Source organism: Musca domestica, unplaced genomic scaffold, assembly GCF_030504385.1.
Source record: "Musca domestica strain aabys unplaced genomic scaffold, Musca_domestica.polishedcontigs.V.1.1 48, whole genome shotgun sequence".
NCBI classification, from domain to species: domain Eukaryota; kingdom Metazoa; phylum Arthropoda; class Insecta; order Diptera; family Muscidae; genus Musca; species Musca domestica.
In genome coordinates, this window is record NW_026712340.1 from 729,891 (window position 1) to 750,327 (window position 20,437).

Sequence of the window (20,437 nt, forward strand, 5' to 3'; positions counted from 1 at the left end):
GGGTCAGTCTTGGTTTTTGGAAATTTGTATTCAAAGGGTACGAAAAGTACTAAAAAATTTATACTTTGTATTTGACAAACGAAATGAGCTAGAATTCTAAAATTTGGAATGAAAGTCACTAATGGAGAGCAGGATTGGTGTACCAAAGGAATTTTGGAAATTCTAACTTTAACGACGAGGGGTTCTAAAATTTTACTAAACTACTAAAATGGTACCATTTGTGAACGAATAGAGCTAAAACCTTGAAATTTGGTATGGCAAACAAGGATGCAAAATAAGGACAGATGTACCAAAGGTTTTTAGGAAATTCGAACTTTAAGGTTACGAAAAGGTCCCAAATGGCACTAAATTTCTAAAATGGTACCATTTGAAATTCTGTGACCGGATAGAGCTAAAAACTTGAAATTCGGTATGAGAATCAAGGTCAAGGAAACTAAGTTTGATAAATGTGAAGAGGTCTTGGAAATGTGTACTAAGCGTGCGAACTGTACTAAATAGTACAAGATTTGGAATATTTACGCAACTAGGGTAAATGAACGAAACTAGAATTTTGAAATATTGGTATATTGGTCCTTTTTGGTGGCAGGTTTGATATAAACAGGTTTTTTTTTGGTTATGCGAACTACAAGTGTACGAAAAGTACCAACTAGTACTATATTCGGTACAATTTGGCATTGGCTAAACATATAGTGCTTGAAAACTGACATTTGGTATTAGGTTTACTCTCCATGTGTAGGCTGGACATATGGAAGTGGTTTCGAAAATGTGTACTATAATTATACAAAAAGTACAGAATGGTACTATGGCGAAAGGGATAGAGATAAAATTCTGAAATTTGATATGGAGGCCACTATGTGAACGGATAGTAGTAAAATTTTGGAAATTTGGTAAAATAATCAATTCTTGGAAATGGGATTGATGTTAGGATGTGGTTTAGGCAATGTGTACTAAGCGCAAGAACTGTACTAAATGGTACTAAGTTTGGTACAATTCCGTTATGGATGAACGGAAGAAGCTGGAAATTTGAAATGTTGCTATTGGGGTCCCTGTTGATGAGAGTTTTGTGATAAAGAGCCGATTTTGAAAATGTGTACCATAATTGTACGAAAAGTACGGAATTTGGTACAACTTGGTGTTGGGTGAAATGATAGTGCTTGAAAACTGATATGAAGATGGTTTCAGAAGTGTGTACTATAATTGTACGAAAAGTACTAAATTTGGTATTGGGTGAAGGAATAGATCTGAAATCTCGAAATGTGATATGGATGTCTGGTGTTAAGGTGGTGTCTTGTGTCTGTGGTTATTAATATTGCGAACAGTACTAAATGGTACTAAATTTGGTATTGGGTGAAGGGACAGAGCTAGAATTCCGAAATTTGATACTGAGCTCCCTTTTGATGTCTAAAATAGGGATGTGAAGATGGTTTTGGAAATTTGTACAATAATATTACGAAAAGTACTAAATTTGGTATGCATCAAATATTTGTACAAAAAGTACTAAATGGTACTAAGTTAGGTATTGAGTGAAGGGATAGAGCTGTAATTCTTAAATTTGACATTGAGGTCTCTCTTGATATTTAGAATTGAGATATGTAGGTGGTTTTGAAAATATGTACTGTAATTGTACGAAAGGTACTGCAAGGTACTATATTGTACTGAATGGTACTATGGGTAAAGGGATAGAGCTAAAATTCTGAGATTTCTGAGTTTTGAGAAAAGGTTTTGGATTTGGAAAAGCGTACAATGGACGTTCGAAAGGTACTAAATTGTACTAAATACTAAATATTACGAAAAGTACTAAAATGGTACTAAATTTGGTAATGGGGGAAGGGAAAGAGATAACAATCTGAAATTTGATATTAAGTTTACTGGCGGTCTCTGTGTTTGAGATTTGGCGGGGTGTTTGCAAAGGTGTCCTATATTTGTACAAAAAGTACTAAATGGTACTAAATTTGGTGTTGGGTAAAGGGATAGGGCTGAAATTCCCAAAGTTGATATTGAGGTCTCTGTTGGTATCTGGAATTGATATATGAAGGTGGATTTGTAAATGCGTCCTATATTTGTACGAAAAGTACTAAATGGTACTAAAATGGGTATTGAGTGAAGGGATAGAGCTGTCATCTCTAAATTTGATATTGAGGACCCTGTTAGCAGCTGGTATTGATATCTGGTGGTGGTTTTGGAAATGCGTCCTATTTTTGTACGAAAAGTACTAAATGGTACTAAATTTGGTATTGAGAGAAAGAATAGAGATAAAATTCTGATATTTTGATTACTGATGGTGTTTGTGTTTGAGATTTGCTGGTGGTTTGGAAATGCGTCCTATATTTGTACGAAAAGTACTAAATGGTACTAAATTTTGTTATAAAGTGAATGTGTAGAGCTGGAATCTCAAAATTTGATATTGAGCTCCCTGTTAGCATCTGGTATTGGTATCTGGTGCGAAAAGTATTAATTTTGGTTCACTCTTTGTGTCTATGATTGAGAGATGTAGATTGTTTTCGATATGCCTACTAAATTTGGTACAGGGTGAACAAAAAAGGAACTGGAGTCCTCAAATTCGATATTGAGGTCACTATTGATTTCTAGGGTTTAAATATGGAGACGTTGAAATAATTTTGGACACAAATTTTGCTGAATTTGCTGCAGGGTGAAGGGATAGGGCTGGAGTCCTCAAATTCGATATTGAGGTCGCTATTAATTTCTAGGGTTTACATATGGAGAAGTTGAAATAATTTTGGACAGAAAAATTGTATGTGGGTCCATTGTGCAATGGTTTTACTAATATCCTCCTCGGCAAACCTAAAAATGAAAGTTTTGAAGACTTTCTGTTGTAAAAAGTAAAACTTTTCCTATTATTCTTTCCGAAAAAGGATAAATTTGAATAATAAGTAAAAGCCGGAAAGTCTAAAAATTTAGTCCGATGTATGAAGTTTTTATTAAAAAATGATTTCAAACTGAAAAAAATTGAGCATTTTGAGCACTAACAAGCTAAAAGGCAGTAAGTTCGGCCGTGACGAACTTTGAATACCCTCCACCATTTGGAACGAATTTTGGAAATTTTCAAAAAATAAAATCCTTACAAAATTCTGTTAAAATTTTAAAAATACCGAATTTAGCCGTTATGCTGCGGTCTATACGACGTGGACGTGGACATAGGAATATTCAAATTCGAAACATGAAATAAACGGTGAATAATGTAGCTAAAATCATCAAAATATCGTATATAGGGTGGTATCGTTATATCGGAGCTGTGCGAAGACCGGGACCAGCATTGACAATTTTCTGTCACAGGCTGTAGCATCCATTACGAACTTCATATACGACATCTCAAACAATTTCGGTGGGTTTTGTACCTAAACTCGACAAAATACCGAATATTGGGAGGTACTGATATATGGGACCTATACGAAGAAGTGGACCTGCACAGATAATTTTCTGTCTTAGGCTGTAGTATCCATTTCGAACTTCAAATACCAACTTTGAAACAATTCCGGTGAATAATGTCGCTAAAATCATTAAAATACCGAATATCGGGAGATACTGATATATGGGACCTATACGAAGAAGTGGACCTGCACAGATAATTTTCTGTCACAGGCTGTAGCTTCCATTACGAACTTCTAATACGACATCTCAAATATTTTCGTTGAATATTGTACCTAAAATCGTCAAAGTACCGAATATAGGGAGGTACTGATATATGGGACCTATACGAAGAAGTGGACCTGCACAGATAATTTTCTGTCACAGGCTGTAGTATCCATTTCGAACTTCAAATACCAAATTTAAAACAATTCCGGTGAATAATGTCGCTAAAATCATTAAAATATCGAATATCGGGAGGTACCGTTATTTGGGGGCTATACGAAGACGTGGACCTTTTCTGTCTTAGGCTGTAGTATCCATTTCGAACTTCAAATACCAAATTTAAAACAATTCCGGTGAATAATGTCGCTAAAATCATCAAAATACCGAATATCGGGAGGTACCGTTATATGGGGTCTATATGAAAACGTGGACCTACATAGCCCATTTCAATACCAAAAGTCCTGCAGACATAATATACATTTGAGCAACATTTCATCAATCTACTTCAATTCGTTCGGAAGCTAGAGTGATTTCCACAGACGGACAGACGAACGGACATCGCTAAATCGACTTAGAATTTTATGCTAATCAAGAATATACAGGGTTGTCCATATTCGACGGACCCATCTGGCAACGCCATAACTTTTGACAGAGATGTCACATCGCTTAATGACATACCGCGTTTGAAGCGTCAGTCCAAGCAGATTTTTACCATGAACCAATACACGCCGCGCGAGCGCTCTGAAATAGTTGAAATTTACATTCAACAGAAGAAGTCAATTGTGAAAAAAAGAGAAGTGCGCCTTCTAAGAACACCATTAAGCGTTTATACGAAAAATTTTCGGCTCTTTCTAATCCGAAGAGGCCATATAAAAGTCGACCAAGGCGATCGGCCGAGAATATCGCTGCCGTACGAGCCAGTGTTGGGAGGTCCCCAAGAACATCCCAAAAACGCCGTTCTCAGCAGTTGGGCATGGCTCTGTCCACTTTACAACGGATTATTCGCATTGATTTGCATTTGTTCCCGTACATAATTCAATTGACGCAAAGAATGTTGCCTGCGGACAAGCCTCGTCGATTGGGAATGGGCCCAAAGGGCCCAAAGATCCGTCGAATATGGACAACCCTGTACATACTTTGTGGGGTCTAAAATATATATATCGAAGTGTTTTAAATGGAATGCCTCCATACTATGGTGAAGGGTATAAAAAGGCCAAACACGTACCATTCGAACGAATCTAAAATTTCAAGGTGGAATTTTCGTTGACGAAGTAGCGGCCACTTGCCAGTAGAAAATCAATACCTTCCATGAAATTTATTGATTTTTTAAAGATTTATTCGTTTGCTCTCTGAGTTCATTTCGTAAATGCTTTCTGTTGTCAAACCTTGTCGGTCTCAAAGCAATTTCTTTACATCATTGTTATAACATTTAGTTCCTTCTTTGGCATTCCTCAATTCTTTTGTTTCGTTCGAGTCATGCAATTTTTTATTGCCTTCAATGTTACAAAGGGTGAGGTTATCTGCCTTTTTTCTTGTTTTTGTTTTTTTTTTTTTTTGCTGTGTGTTGGAAGCCATATCACTTGTTCGCTCGACACCCGTTCGTTCATGCCAATCCATGCCTCGGTCGATATGTTAATTAACATGCATTTCAGTCATTACATCGATTTATTCTATTATTCCATCCTACACGTTTTTGCCTTGAGCGCGGAGAAGAATGAATGCCTTTGCCAAAAAAAAAAAACAATGAAATAAAATAAAATGGGGAAAAAGCGCTGAGTTAATGAATGAGTTGAATGGAATAATGATATTGAATCCGCTGGCTGTCTGAACGGAGATATTTATTTTCTCGCAACTCATGCTCAGCTCTGTTAATTTATTTTATTTTCTCAATTTTGCGGATAATGGGCGGTTATTTAATTTACCTTAATTTAATTCGGGAAAGGGTATTATAAAATTAAGAAAATATTAAAAACCTCAAAAAAAATTTAAATTATCAAGCATTAATAGCCAGGTTATTATTTAACCTGTATCAATATTTGAATTTAAATTAAAGCCGCAGTTAAAATGTCGATGGATAAATTTCCGATATTGCACCTGGAACTCTTATTATTACTTCAATGTGTGGTAATGTGATAGTAATATATGGAAAAATTCAAATTGTTATATAGGGAAAAATTTAATGAAGTTTTGAAGAAATTTTGTTTTATAACACATATATCTTTTTATAGATTATAAACATTAAAAGATTTCATATTTTCACTAAAAACTTGAAAATTTTATTTTTAATTTAAAAATTTTCAAGCCCTTTATTTCTCTCAAATTTCTATTATAACTCATATTTTTAAATCCTTACTTATTGTGTTCAAAAGTTATATGAAAAATCATTTTTGCACACATTAAACTTATGTAGACGGTACCAAATGGGATTAAGCCTATTTTCCAACAATAAAATGTTTTCTTAAACTTTAATTATCAGATTACATATTTTTTATATGAGATACTACCCTTTCTCAAATGTACCAAATTTAATTTAATATTTAATATTTAATTTGACTATTGACTATTGACAAAAATGTCTTAATTTCCCATTAGAATAAAGGCCTCCGCTATTCAAATGCATGTAAACCCACAAAAAAAGTGCTGCCAAGTTATGTGTTATGTTAGGCTGCAAAGTAAAGTAAGGCGGCAGCAAAGATGCTTCATAAATATAACAAACATTGAACGGAATGTGTTACCGTGTGTGCTCATCGGGTATAACAGTTAAGTATGTGTGCGAGAGTGAAGCTGAGCATGGCAGTGATGCCAATCGAGTTATTTTGTATTTCGTTATAAACGTCATAAATCGTAATAAAGAGCGTTTATCAAATTATATCAACAATGTGTTTTATGCCATGCTTTAATTAGTATTTGAACATGTGTTAAAATTAGTATTGATGTGCGGTCTTATTGAATATATTTTACTTATTGGTTTCTAATTATACCCTCAGCCATATGGCTAGAGAGGGTATATGTCATTGATACGACCAAAACTTGCTTCATGGATAAACCGATTTTAGACCCTAGGTCTCTTTGGACCAAATCCGTTTCACGACATTTGGAGTCGATCTAGCGATGTCCATCTGTCGGTCTGGCTGATCGGTGCGCACGATAACTATCGAAGGGAGTATCCGATTTGATCCAAACTTGGTACATCGTAATATTCACCCTTATTATGGTTGGCGTTGTCGTAGGCGTTCAAGTGTCGTAGACGTAGACGTAGTCGTAGGCGTTGTCGTAACTAGAAATTTTTGGTATTATGTACAATTTTCGACTACGTCTTCTTTGTAATAGATATGAAAAAGCAGAGTGCTCTGGAATAATACATATTTTTTGAATTTACGAGCTACCCTGTCAAAAGAAATAAAGGCGTCAGTTGAAATGGTTGAAGTAAAACGATTATTTGTTTAATTAAATATTGAAATATGTTAAGTTCTGGATGACCACATCCATATTCCGTTGCGTATTTCGGTGTAGTCTGTTTATCCTTGGAAAAGTCAGTGTGCAGGGATTGTGGTTTTCTTTGTCTTCACTAATTTCAAACCCTCCAAACAGTTCCTCCTCAGTCTCCAAATCACCAGGTGTTGGACGCTGTTGAATTCCAATTGTTTTTTCCCTGCATTTACAATTGTCTCTAATTGTAACAAGTGTGATGCTGCTTCCTCCGTGTCGCTTAAAATGAACTGCTTGAAGAGGCTTCCATCTGTAGCACGACATTCTGCCTTGGTATGAACTAGCTTTTTCCTCAATTTGAATTTGTTGTCGGTCCAGACTTTTATCCAACCGGCGGTTCTAGGATATTGAGTTTTGCACCATTCTTCCTTGATGTCAATTTTTTTCAAGCCACTGCTGTAACCTCTAGACAAATTTCGATTAATTTGCAAGATCTGGATCATTTTGTCAAATTGTTTCTTTGTTCTGACTATAAATCTGGAAAAAGATTATTAAAATCCATTTTGTATATTATTTATTCTTTTGTAATGTCAATTTGGATAAGCTTTTGTGTGGTGTCGGCAACAAAATCTCTAACGACTAATTTTGCAGTGTTTGTCTAATTAGAACGCGTCTTGTGGTACGAAAATTGTAACAGAATTTCATACAGAGTTGTAATTTCACGCATACGACACACATAATACCAATTAGTCGTTACGACGCGTCAACTTGCAATTTTCGATACGACTACGCCAGCCGTAATAAGGGTGATTATTATCAAACTTAGATCGAGTTCGGAGACGGGCAATATCGGTCCACTCTTCCAGGTAACTCCCCCACAAAATATCAATAATTTCAAAGAAAATAATTTACTACACAGAAAGAGAAAGAATAATACGATTTTGCTCCAACTTTGCAAATTATAATATTTGCATAAATGCTAGATCAGGTGCGAAAATGGACAATATCGGTCCCCTCCCCATAAAAGGTCTAAATTTTGGATAGTTATAACTTTTATCAAATCTGATGTAACAGCCCGATTGTCTTCAAATTACACACATCACAATATTTTTTTTTAACTCAAGGATGGTACCTACTTCTGGTACTTACCCCACCCCACCATTAAACAGAATCAAAATTTTGAATATACATGAAGCCTTTAATTCAGACTTGGCAAATCTCAATATTTCTATCAACACAAGATGTGTTATAAAGATGGTAGAGATCAGACCATTTCTTTTGGTACCTCCCCCACAGAGGGTTAAAGTTTTGAATAACAAAAACGATCATAAAATCCGAAATGAGCATCCGATTGTCTTCAAATTTCACACATGCCATTATTTTTACTTACACAAGATCTGTTGGGAAAATGGAAAATGGAATCACAGAGGGTTCAAAATGTTGAGTATCCATGAAGCTCATAAAACGGGAAACTAATATCCGAGTCCACTGAGACTTGGTATATTTTAATATTTCAATCAACACAGGATCTGTTAAAAATATGGTAGAGATCGGACTATTCCTTCTGGTACCTCTCCCACAAAGGGTCCAGGTTTTGAATAACAAAAACGACCATAAAACAACAATGCCCAAAACAATTCGGCGAGTTTTTACAACTTGCTATATCTAAATATTTCTCTTAACCAAAAATCTGATATGAGATTTATTGAAATTTATGATTTCGCATAAAATTGGATATAAACTGTTCAATCTTTCGATTTCATGGCTAAACTGGTTATTAGCTTTAATGAGCAAGCCGCAAAGTACGTGTCTTCCAATCATTGGTTTTGAAAATAATTTGTTTTCATTTTTCAAAACAATAAATACATACACAAAATTGACAGAAGTCGGGCACACTTAGAAAACAATGGTAATCAGCCGGTAGCTCTACCTTACCTTTTTATTCTACCATGCTTTTATGTATTGTCGGCATAATTTAATTTTCCTGTCGATAGCAACATTGGAGAAAAACTTGACTTAAAACTTTAATTCTTTCCATTTTTAATTTTCAAACAATTGTTTTGGCAATTTTTTTAAGTAAAAAGTGCCAGTATATACTAATAACATGGTAGAAGAATGCAGGTAAATGCATTAACTCCTGGGAACATTGATATGTAAAAAATTTAATTTCATTTTTTTAAAAATAAGTATATTTTTGTATATTTTCTTATATGGCGCTCATCGATGTTTGTTATTCATTTTTCATGCAACATTTTCAATTTCAAAATTGATTTGACAGTTCATTGTCCCAGCAGCTGTATTGATGCGACTACCTGTATTCTTTTACCATGCAAAAGCTGAAAACAAAGTCGTTTTCTAAACAACTGCCGTTTTAATAACTCGAAAGTTAGCATCACTGTTACCATACGAACCAAATCAAAACAAAACCCCATTGAGATGAGAAAGAGAGATGAGAACAATAAACAAATCGTGTTTTTGGGGGGAGACACATTTTTAGAATCTCTTTCTCTGTTGGTCTCCAACAACACCACCACCACACCACAATAATCTCCGCGAACTAGGTAATAATGAAAGAAACAAATAATGAAAATATTTGGAGAAACAATTTCGAAAAGTATTAATGAAAATAATGGAAGTTTTATAAACAAAATAATTGAGGACTCCTTTAATTATTTTCAAAGCTTACTTTGTGGTCTGTCTGTCCGTGTGGATGCGGCGGCGGTTGTTATGATTTTGGGGGAGCACACTCTCACATGTGATTTGTGTGGTTGTTGGGCATTTTGAATGGGTTGCTGCAATGCCGTCCGTCGTTGTTGGACGCTCTCGCTTAGTTTGGTTGTTTGGCTGATGCTGATGTTTTAAACTGCCGTCATGAGAAGAGCGAGCGTTGGAGCAAGCATATGGTGGGCGGGGTCGGTCGGGTTGGTTATATGGAGGGGTATTTTTTTATTTTTGTTGTTTTGTTGGAGACGTAGGCAGAATAACAAAATGCTGTATGCGAAACAAACTGAAAACGAACGATTCATGGCAAAACATTCAGTTACACCAGAGTCGAGTCAGTCGAGAAAATACTCTTTTGGAGTACGGGCCGTTTTGAAATTTTGTGAATTAAAAACGCGAGATTGCAATGCACAGCAATAACAACAACAGCAGCAGCAGTGGCAATAGCAGCTGATATTGTTTTTTTGTTCGCAGTGTGTTCTCATACCTATCTACTTACCTACCTACATAGGTATATTTTGTTGTGTTTTTTCCTACTTGGCGCTGAGGTGCAATTGCAAGCAAATGCAAAAAAAAATCTCGATAAAATAGAATAAAAATGCATAGAAATTTTATGGGAAATTGAAAAATAAAGGAAACGCAAAAAATATCCAAACAAAATAGAAAATTTATTTAGTACGCCATTCGTGCGAATTGGTGGGTACTGGCCATAAATTTGTATTGGGCCTAAAAATTCATAAAAACGGGTTTCGGAAGTGCGAATTTGTTAAATCAATAAAACCTAAATTATATTGAAATCCACAGAGTAAATAATCGTGATGGTGCGATGATGATGAAAAAGTGATAAATCCACAATAATGGCAAAGTGTAAATGGGTGTTAGTGCGTCGCCCCCTGGCTTAAATTGCCATTAGAATGGGAGGAAATTGTATGGAAATTTGCATTCAATTGTTAAAAATACAAGAAGAAGAGGAAGAATAAAGAGAAGGGAAAAATTGGTGTTTCATATTTTGCATTTCCCATGCTTTCAATAATAAAAAAATAAATAATATTTATTAAACAAAAATCGTCTTCCCCTCCAGAAAGCGTGGAAAACATAAACCATAAAAATAAAAAATAAATAAAAAAAATTGAGAGTAATTTGTGTGAAAAGCATGAATGTATAAATTGTGTGCGTGTGTTTGTGTATATACCTACAAGTGAAACAACCAGAAGAAGAAGCAGAGAAATAAGCAAAAATATACCAAAATATGGCCAATTGAAATGTGTGAAAAATCATAAAAAATATTTAAAAAAAAAGAATACAAAACCACTATTGCTCAACGACAACAAAAAATTAGTTCTTCCATCACCGCTCAACAAAGAAAAAAGTAAAGAAATAAATAAAATCTAAAATCCAAAAATATAAATGAAATAAATGTTAACAAATAATTCCAAAGCAAAAAATTATACCCCCTTAAATGGCAAAAAAAGAGTATTTGTTTTCTTCTAAACCAAAATAAAATCTCGGTGAAAGCTAAAATTTAACAGCAAAAAATATTTACGAAAAAGAAAAAAAAAACAAATCTACCTTTGTGCAACATTTTTGTTGATTTCTTCTTGGTGTATTTTATTGTGTCTCTCTCTCTCCATAAAGCAGAGCATAACATAAACAACAACCCAACCCTCTCTCTCTCGTGCTCTTTCCAACACTCACACCGCTGAAATTCGTGACTCCACCACTGAAAAGGTAAGGTTTATTCATCGATAACAGCAAATCACCCAAGAAACCCCCATCTTTTAAACGAAAACAAATCGTGGAACATTAATGCTCTCTCGCTCTCTGAATGTGTGTGTTTTGCTAAATTTGTTCATTTTCTAAGTGCACGCCATTGAATTCAGTGATGACAACTAAAGTATTTTTTAGTGATTATATTTTTGGACCAGGACAAAACAACAAGAATGAAATTGGTTGGAAATATTAATTTTTTTTTTTGGTTTTATAAAAATACCTTTTGGTGTAGATATGTCATGTCAACCTCGAATCATACAGTAACTCCAAGTGAAACTCGTACACTTAGCAAACAATTTTATTTCATGCAATATATGATTGTTATCAAATTCACTACCAGAAGTAACCTATATTTTTATACCCAACACCACAAGGTGGTCAGGGTATTATGACTTTGTGCACTTGTTTGTAACAGGCAAAAGAAAACGAGATAGACCCATAGTTCCTTTTGATGATCTGCAAAGAATCACATTCTGAGTCGATTTATGTATTCCGTCCATCCGTCTGTCTGTCTGTCCATGTTTTTTTGTAAAAAAAGTACCGGTCGCATATATTGCCCGATCCAGATGAAATTGTGCACAAATCATTTGTTTGGCCCAAGGACGAACCCTTTTGAAATTGCAGATTATCGGTCAAAATTTAGATATAGCTCCCATATATTTTCGTCCGATTTGACTTTTTTGTGCAGCAAACGTGTAATATAGTATGGAATTTTGCACACACGACCAAATTAGACCTGAAAATAAGTTTGCCCAATTTGATTGAAATCGGTTCAGATATAGCCATAGCTCCAGTATAAATAATTTTCATCCGATTTGTTATTTTTGTCCTCCGCAGCCGTAATATGCGCTCTGTAACTACAATATTTGGAGAAATATATTAAATGCCTTTGCTAAATTTTATCTAGATCGGGTCAGATTTGGATATAGCTCCCATATATAACTTCGGCCGATTTACCTTTTATTGCATACCAAACGTGTAATATTAGCCCAAATGGGATGGAATTTGTCACATACGACCGAATTGAGTCGGATATAGCTCCCATATATATTGTTCATCTGATTTGTTATATATGTTCCCCACAGCCGTAATATGCACTCAGTAACAACGATATTCAGGGAAATATATCAAATACAGCTCAGAAATATCTTTGCCAATTTTATAAAGATCGGCTCAGATTTGGATATAGCTCCCATATATATATTTTTATCCGATTTCTAGTTAATTATGCACCAAATGGGAAATACAATCACGTATTGAAAAGATACAAATGCTCCGGTATATTTAGTCCTTTGAACTTTTAATTAAAATAATAACCATAAAAACTTTTAATTGCTATGTGAAGCTTTACTAAATATGCAAAGTGGTGTAGGCTATCATAAAGACGGCCGCCCGGCTTTAAGACTTTCTTTACTGGTTTATTAGTGTATAGTGTGTTTATTTATTTAGTGTTTTTACTTATTAAACAAAATAATGGCATGTTTCTATGCAAAAGCTAAACTCATTCGCTTACATTTATACGGCAACCTTGTTTAGATTTTTGGAAAATGTATTTGTAACTGTTGAAGTGAGAAATTTAATAATTAAACATTACAAAAACCATAAATCGCTCAGTACGATATCTGAGATTGTTCATAGAAGCCGATCTACAGTACATCATTAAACGGTTCAAAACAGATGGATGTGTATCAAATAAGTAAAAAAAAACAGCTGGAACGGATTTAGGAAAAGTATGTTGCCCTCAAACAATAAGAAATATACTGCATAAGTCGAATTGCAATGGAGGAAGAGCTAGAAATAAACTTCTAAGCAGCAAGCGAAATCAAGAAGTAATATTGCGATTGACAAATCACAAATCAAAAGATTTTTCATTTTGGAAAAATGTTCTGTTCACGGACGAAAGCAAATTCAAACTTTTTGGTTCAGATGGCAGACCTTATGTATGGAGAAAGACAAATGAAGCGCCCCTTGCCAAAAATATGAAGCCTACAGTGAGGCACGGTGGTGGGTCAGTAATGGTGTGGAGTTCATTTTCAGCCTCTGGACTTGATGTATTGCATTTATTGAGGATATTATGGATCAGACTACGTACCTTAACATTTTGAAAGAAAGTTTGCCAATCTGCAAGGAAAATCTCGGCCTTGGCGAAGATCATTATTTTTTTTTTTTTATCAAGACAATGATCCGAAACGCAAGGCTTATAAAGTGCGGTCACAGCTGCTATATAATTGTCCCACATCATGGATACACCAGCCCAGAGTCCAGACATAAACCCAATAGAGAATTTATGGAGCTATCTTGATGGAAAAATCCGCCAGCACACGATATCTTGCAAAGAAGATTTGAAGGAAGCTTAGTTGAAAGAAAGGCAAAAATTATCTTTTGGTAAATACTTTTTGAAGTATGCCAAATAGGCTACACAAATGGTAAAAAGTAAATGAATGTATACTTTAAATTGTACGAAGTGTACGAGTTTGGCATTAAAATTTGATCTCTTTTAATATTTATTTGTTATCTGATACTTTAAATGAATTAAAGTGTTAATTATTTTTTTTTTTTTTGATATTTAGATTACCAACATAGTGTACTAAAAAAATGTAAAAAAACATATTTTTGGCAAATTTTGATTTTTGGAAGTTATAAGAAAAATAAAAATTTTTCTTTAGCTGTACGAGATTCGCATGGAGCTAATGTATTTGGGGCAAACACAATTTGATCTCAAGGAGCACATGAGTTAGGATTTTTAAAGAGCAAACGAAAGCTTCTTTTGAAACAATGTTCAGAAAATTCAGAAAAAATTGAATTTATAGCACAGTCCATCCCCTAAGTTCAATGTTGGGATTTTTTCTCCAATATTTCGGCCGGTAGCTCATAATTAATTTTGTCTTACAATGCGTCAATTGAAGCGGGTTCATCTGTATAGACATGAAAAAATACTCTAGAGGCAAAACCATTCGCAGGATCCAATAATGCAACCAGCCCAAAAAATTTTGATTAAAAATTAACACGGTGATACGTTCCGCAATAACTATCCGAGTCCAGTCAGAGGTTTGCTGATTAACACCACGGGCATCTCCTTGCCAATTTATCTTTTTGGATATCGCAGATTGCATATGCCAACGGTCTTTGGTTGTTGATTTTGTTTACCTTTCTTTATCTTTTCTCATATTCGAATAAATATTTTTAGAAGTAATCGACACTGGGATCCTCTGCGATTGCAAGAACCACTGTGTTTATTGTTATATGTTACAAACGGAACATACCTTTACCTTTACAATGTAGGGGATATAATTACCCTAGGAATAAACCTGGCTATTTGGAAATAGTAAAATACAACAGTATGCTAAAAAATGAACGTCAACTCAGTTGTTAAATTTATCGCAATCTACAGTATCAGCCAAATCCAGTATCAGCCAACCCCCTCAGTATTTTTTTTTTTTAATGATAATTTTTTAAGAAAACAAAATTTAAAACAATTTTTTTTATTTATTTATATCTTTATTATTGAAAAACAAGAAAGGAATTCAGAATTTATTAAAAAAAAAGTTAGAATTCAAAAAATATTTTAAGTCGAAATTATAAGCGGTCTAAACTAAAGCACCCCCATTTTAAGGTACAAGAAAAAAACGATTGAAATCACTATTTCGTTGCGAATCCTTTATTCTGGATGACACACGCACATCTTTTAGGCATACAGTTTATTAAATTATTAATTATATCAGGTGATATGGCTTCCCAGGCTATTTTTGCGGCTTCAAATAAATTTTCTTTGGTTTTGCAATTTTCTCGGTTGATTTTTGAGTTAACGATCTCCCATAAGTTCTCGATTGGGTTAAGATCGGGGGACTGGGCAGGCCAAGGGTGAACTTTTACCAAATTGTTCTGAAACCACTCTTTAACCACTTTTGACGTGTGCTTGCGGTCGTTATCTTGCTGGAATGTCTATTGTAGTGGCATCTCTTCTTCAGCATAAGGCAACATCACGTCTTTTAATATGTCACGATACATGAAACGATCCATAATTCCATCAATCTTATGAATTGGTCCAATCCCTTGCCCAGAGAAACAACTCCAAACCATTATGTTTCCGCCTCCATGCTTTACAGTGCCTTTGCAATACTTAGGATTCAACTTTTGCCCATTTGGCCTGCGTACACGCCTTATACCATCTAAATCCTTTAAATTAAACTTAGATTCGTCAGAAAACAGCACAGTCCTCCATTTTTGGACACTCCAGCTGAGATGGGCCTTTGCGAATTCATGTCTGGCTTTTCTATTTTTTGACGATATGAAAGGTTTTTGGTGGTCGTCGACTGAATAATCCGGCCTCTATCGCCCTTCTGCGAATCGTTCTTTCGCTAATTTTTAAATCTGAGCGGTTTCGTATGTGACTAGAAGATGCTGTAGGATCATTTTGGATTGTCCTTTTGATTAAGGACGAAGTTTCACGTGGCCTTCCTCCAGAATGAGTAGGAGATGTGCGACCAGTCTGCAAAAACTTTTTAATTAGCCTAGAAATAATTGATCTGTTGATCGAATATTTTGATGTCTTGATAAGCCGGCTCTCCAATCATCAAGAATTCTAATTCTAAATTCACTTGAGTACTTATTGCGTGCCATTACTCTTATCTAAACGAAACTTTAAAATAATATTTTTTTTTTTTTACATAAATTCTAACAAGTTCTTCTTCTTAACACTGCAGCTTAATAGCTGCTGCATTTTTGGAGTGTACCGTTAACTAATACAGTAATGTCGCAGTAGCATAGTAAAATTTCCAAACACAATATAAGGTGCTTTTTAGTCCGCTTCCATCGGCGACTTAAAATATTTTTTTAATTTTAACTTTTTTTATTAAATTTTGAATTCCCTAAGTTTGTGTTTTCCAATAACAAAGATATAAATAATTAAAAAAATAAAAAAAAAAATAATAACTTTGTTTTCTTAAAAATATTATCATTTAAAAAATATATACTGAGGGGGTGCTTAGGTTTTGGCCGATACTGTACATCGAAATAAGTCTATTTAATTGCATTGTACATTTTATCTGGCAGCAATAATAACATATCGAATACTAGATTTGCAACCCGGTATTATATATTAAAAGTGTTCATTTTCACGAATTTAAATTTCAATAGAAATTGTTTCGATAACGTTGGCTATAATTTGGTCTCTCTTCTATATATATGTTTTTAATGCAATTGAATCCCAAATTTAAGCGTTTTCGAACGGGTAATAGTTGACAACACTGCACTCCATAGAAAACAAAACAAATTACTCTCTCCTCTTTCGCATTATGGTATCCACCTGACAATTCTCTGTCTCTCTCTCTCGTTCGTACGCCATAGCTGTCCCCCAAAACAGCTGTTGACATAATTTTTGTTGTATATTTTTTATGATTTCCTTTTCCTCTTCATATTCTCTATCGTCATTGCCTCAAACGGTGTGTGAGTGTGTGCATGGGGCTTTTAACTGCCCCAGTAAACAATTTTTTCCGACTGCTCTGATTTTAGATTTTTTTCCGAAATTTCTGACGTTTTTTTCAGAAATTTCTGATAGAAATTGGTCCGATTTTCTAAACGTTTTCTTTTAGAATTTCTGCACATTTTCCTGTGTTTTTAAGCGAAAAAAACTCGAAAAATGTACAAACGGAGAGAGTAGATTGTCTATTGCTCTGGCATATTCTCTCCCACATGTAAACGGATGGTGGTGGTTTGACACATTCTCTCCCATAGTAGTTGTTGTTGTGATCATTCATTTCAAGATTTCAACAACAACAAAGCGCAAAGCAAAAATGCTATTTGTTATTGTTATTGTGAACTGTTAGATTTTCCGTTGTAAAAATGTGCGTTTTGTTGTTGCTGTGAATCAGCCTCTTTCTCTTTCGTTCCCAAAAAAATATGATGGAAAAAAATTGCAAAAACAACTACATACCGGTTTTCTGTGTGCACTGCTTTTTATTTTTAGTTCTTGTTTAGCAGTTGAAACAGAAACGTGCTACTGTATGTTATGTTCCTAATAAAAATAATATTTATAATGTAAATGTATTAAAGATGTAATATTTAAACTACATTTTTACGAAACCCGAAATAAATTGTTTGTTTTTGAAATAAATATGTGTTTTTTTTTTAATTTTTAAGTGGTGTGACGATTTTTTCGATATTTCTTCCGAATTCTGAACGATTTCTTTCAGAAAATCGGAACTTTCTCCCGAATTCTGAGCGTTTTTTTTTTCAGAAAATCTGAATTTTATTCCGAACTTTCTTTCGAATTCTGACCGATTTCTTTTAGAAAATCCGCCGAATTTCCAGACGAATTCTGCCCGATTTCTTTCAGAAATTCGGAGTTGTCCTCCGAATCTTTTCCGAAAATCTAATTTTTTCTCCTATTTTTTCAAGAATTTTCACCGAATTCGGACCGAATTCGTCCAGAAAATCTAATATTTTTTCAGAAAATCTTTCCGAATTCGGTGACCACGTCCATACAACTTTCGTACCGAAATCGGAAGGAATTCGGAATCAGAATCGGACATTTTTTCAGAGATTCTGACAGAAATCGGACCGAATTCGGCAAAAATTGTTTACTGTTTTACTTACAAATCATGATTTGTGCTTGCTCTCTTTGTTGTGTTTTGTTTTTTATTGTGTTTTTTCTTTCTCGCTGGCTGGCTACTCCATCATCTTCAACCTTGGCAAAATAGCTGTATATCAACGTTACGGGTTTTATTGTTGAAAATTCATAAAACAAAAATTGTTTTTTTTTATTTTTGGAACAACGCGCATTTTTTTTTTGCATAAACCTCTCTCTCCTTCCACCATTCTGTTTTAATGTTATTATAATAATTCATACATAGATTCTAAGTTTGCCATACACCCCATAAATCTCATGTTTTTTAGGTGTCATAATATGGAATGAGCGTGGGGGGAGCTCCATTGTATCAAAGGCGTGAAGAGTACTGAAGAGTGCAGCCATGTGTGTTGTGTGGCGTTGCGCTGAGTATGACTTTTGTTGTTGCGAAATTCTAGTTTCAGCTGGGGTGTTTCTTGTCGGCGTGTGTGTGTGTGTGTGTTTGGTGTTCCCCCATTAATGTTGCCAGATTTGTTGGTTGTTAGTTGAGAAAATTAGAAAATGGATTGTAAAGCATGAATTAAACCCGATTTTGAATCAATTTTTTCCGAAAACTATAGACGGAAGACTTTCAAAATGTTTTAATATTTAAAAGGTCCGAAGAGTGCATTTATCTGCCTATGTAATCCTCTAAAAGGTGGTTGTCTGTGAAGGGCCTTCCAAAGATCTTCTAGAATTCAAAATTGGGTAAAGCAGGAATTAAACCCGATTTTGAATCAATCTTTTCCGAATACTATAGACGGAAGACTTTTAACATACTTTAATATTTAAAAGGCCCGAAGAGGGCATTTACTTGCCTATGTAATCCTCTGAAAGGTGGTTGTCTGTGGAAGGCCTTTTAAAGATCTTCTAGATGTCGTTTGGAAGATCTTTCCAGACAAGCCCTATAAAAGAACAAAAGGTTTATCGAATGCAAAAGGGATATGTTTTGCCAAGCATCCATGTCTATAGAATTCCGATGGCGGTTTAAAAAAAAACCGGCATGTCCAAGGTTTTCAATCCGCAAAAATCCTTTGAAGGTGGACATTCTTCCAATTCACATTAGTCCTGTGGATCTTCTATCTATAGACGAAATGTGATGCGATATCAGACCTGTCGAGGGTCGTCCATCTAAAGAGTGTCTATGGGAACGATCTATCTAAAAGAAGGATTATAAAAAGTCTACTATTTACGGAAAATTTGCAAAGATTTTCTATCTACAGGGTTGCCCATATTCGACGGACCCATGACTCTTTGGGCCCATTCCAATCGACGAGGCTTGTCCGCTGGCAACATTCTTTGCCAACCCTGTACATACACAGAAGTCCTTCTTCCAATGACTTTGGGAGGTCTTTTATTTCAAAAGCCTCGAGAATAGTCTTTTCTTTACAGAAGAAGACTTTTAATCTAAGAAATAAGAAATAATAAAATTTTAGTAATAAAAGATCTTTGGAATGTCTCTTATCTACGGACGCCACACGAAAGGTCTTTTGTCTTCTGAAAGCCTTCAATACATAGACTTGATAAAGGTTTTCTATTGCGAAAAATGGGCACTACCTTACTGAGGATCAGGAGTAGAGAGTCTTAGGTATAGGTGAACTGAGGCTCGAAGCCTTCATCACTGGTGAGCTGACGCTTGGAGCCTCAATCATAGGTGACCTGAAGTTAGAAAGCTCAGGTAGTAGATGGAAAGCAGGAGTCTTTTTCTTATAGACAATCTGAAGCAGAGAGCCTTCCCTCATTCTCGACCTAGAACAGGGAACGTTTCCTCATAGGCGACTTAAAGCTGGGAGGCATTCCTCAAAGTCCACCTAAAGCGTGGAGGTTTTCCTAACGTCTCACCGGAATCAGTTATAGTTAACAGAGAGCTTTTTCTCATTATCGATTTGACGAATGAAGGAGAGAGCCTTGAAGCACCGATACTTTCCTAAATGTCGACCTGGAGCAAGGAACCCTTCCCTCATCTTGTATATATAAGAGGCTTGTTAAAGTATCTCTTATAGCCTAACTGTATCACGGAGCCTTTCCGTATATATGACTTTAAGCTGGGACAGTTTCAAAGTTGATGTGGTGCAAGCAGCCTTTCCTCATAGCCGACCTGTCGTGGGAAGCATTTTCCAAAGTCGATCTAAAGCAGGGAAACTTTCCTCATAACCGTTCTAGACCTTTGATTGGACATCAGGAGTAGGAGTAGATAGTCTTAGGTATAGGTGAACCGAGGCTCGAAGCCTTCATTACTAGTGAGCTGACGCGGGGAGCCTCAATCATAGGCGACCTGAAGTTAGAAAGCTCAGGTAGTCGATGGGAAGCAGGAGTCTTTTT

At 35.1% G+C, this 20,437-nt stretch overlaps 1 protein-coding gene across 3 annotated transcripts in view; it reads left to right on the forward strand.

Moving 5' to 3' along the window:
• The window catches only part of LOC101890137 (pneumococcal serine-rich repeat protein), a 479,414-nt gene that overhangs the window by 116,820 nt on the left and 342,157 nt on the right, over positions 1–20,437 (forward strand). The window contains exon 1 of one of the 3 annotated variants that reach the window (XM_011292738.3): positions 10,027–11,469. The exons of the other annotated variants lie outside the window; for them this stretch is intronic. The gene's annotated coding sequence lies outside the window, so the exon portion shown is untranslated. Of the gene's footprint in view, positions 1–10,026; positions 11,470–20,437 lie in introns of those variants that run through there. 3 annotated transcript variants of the gene reach the window in all.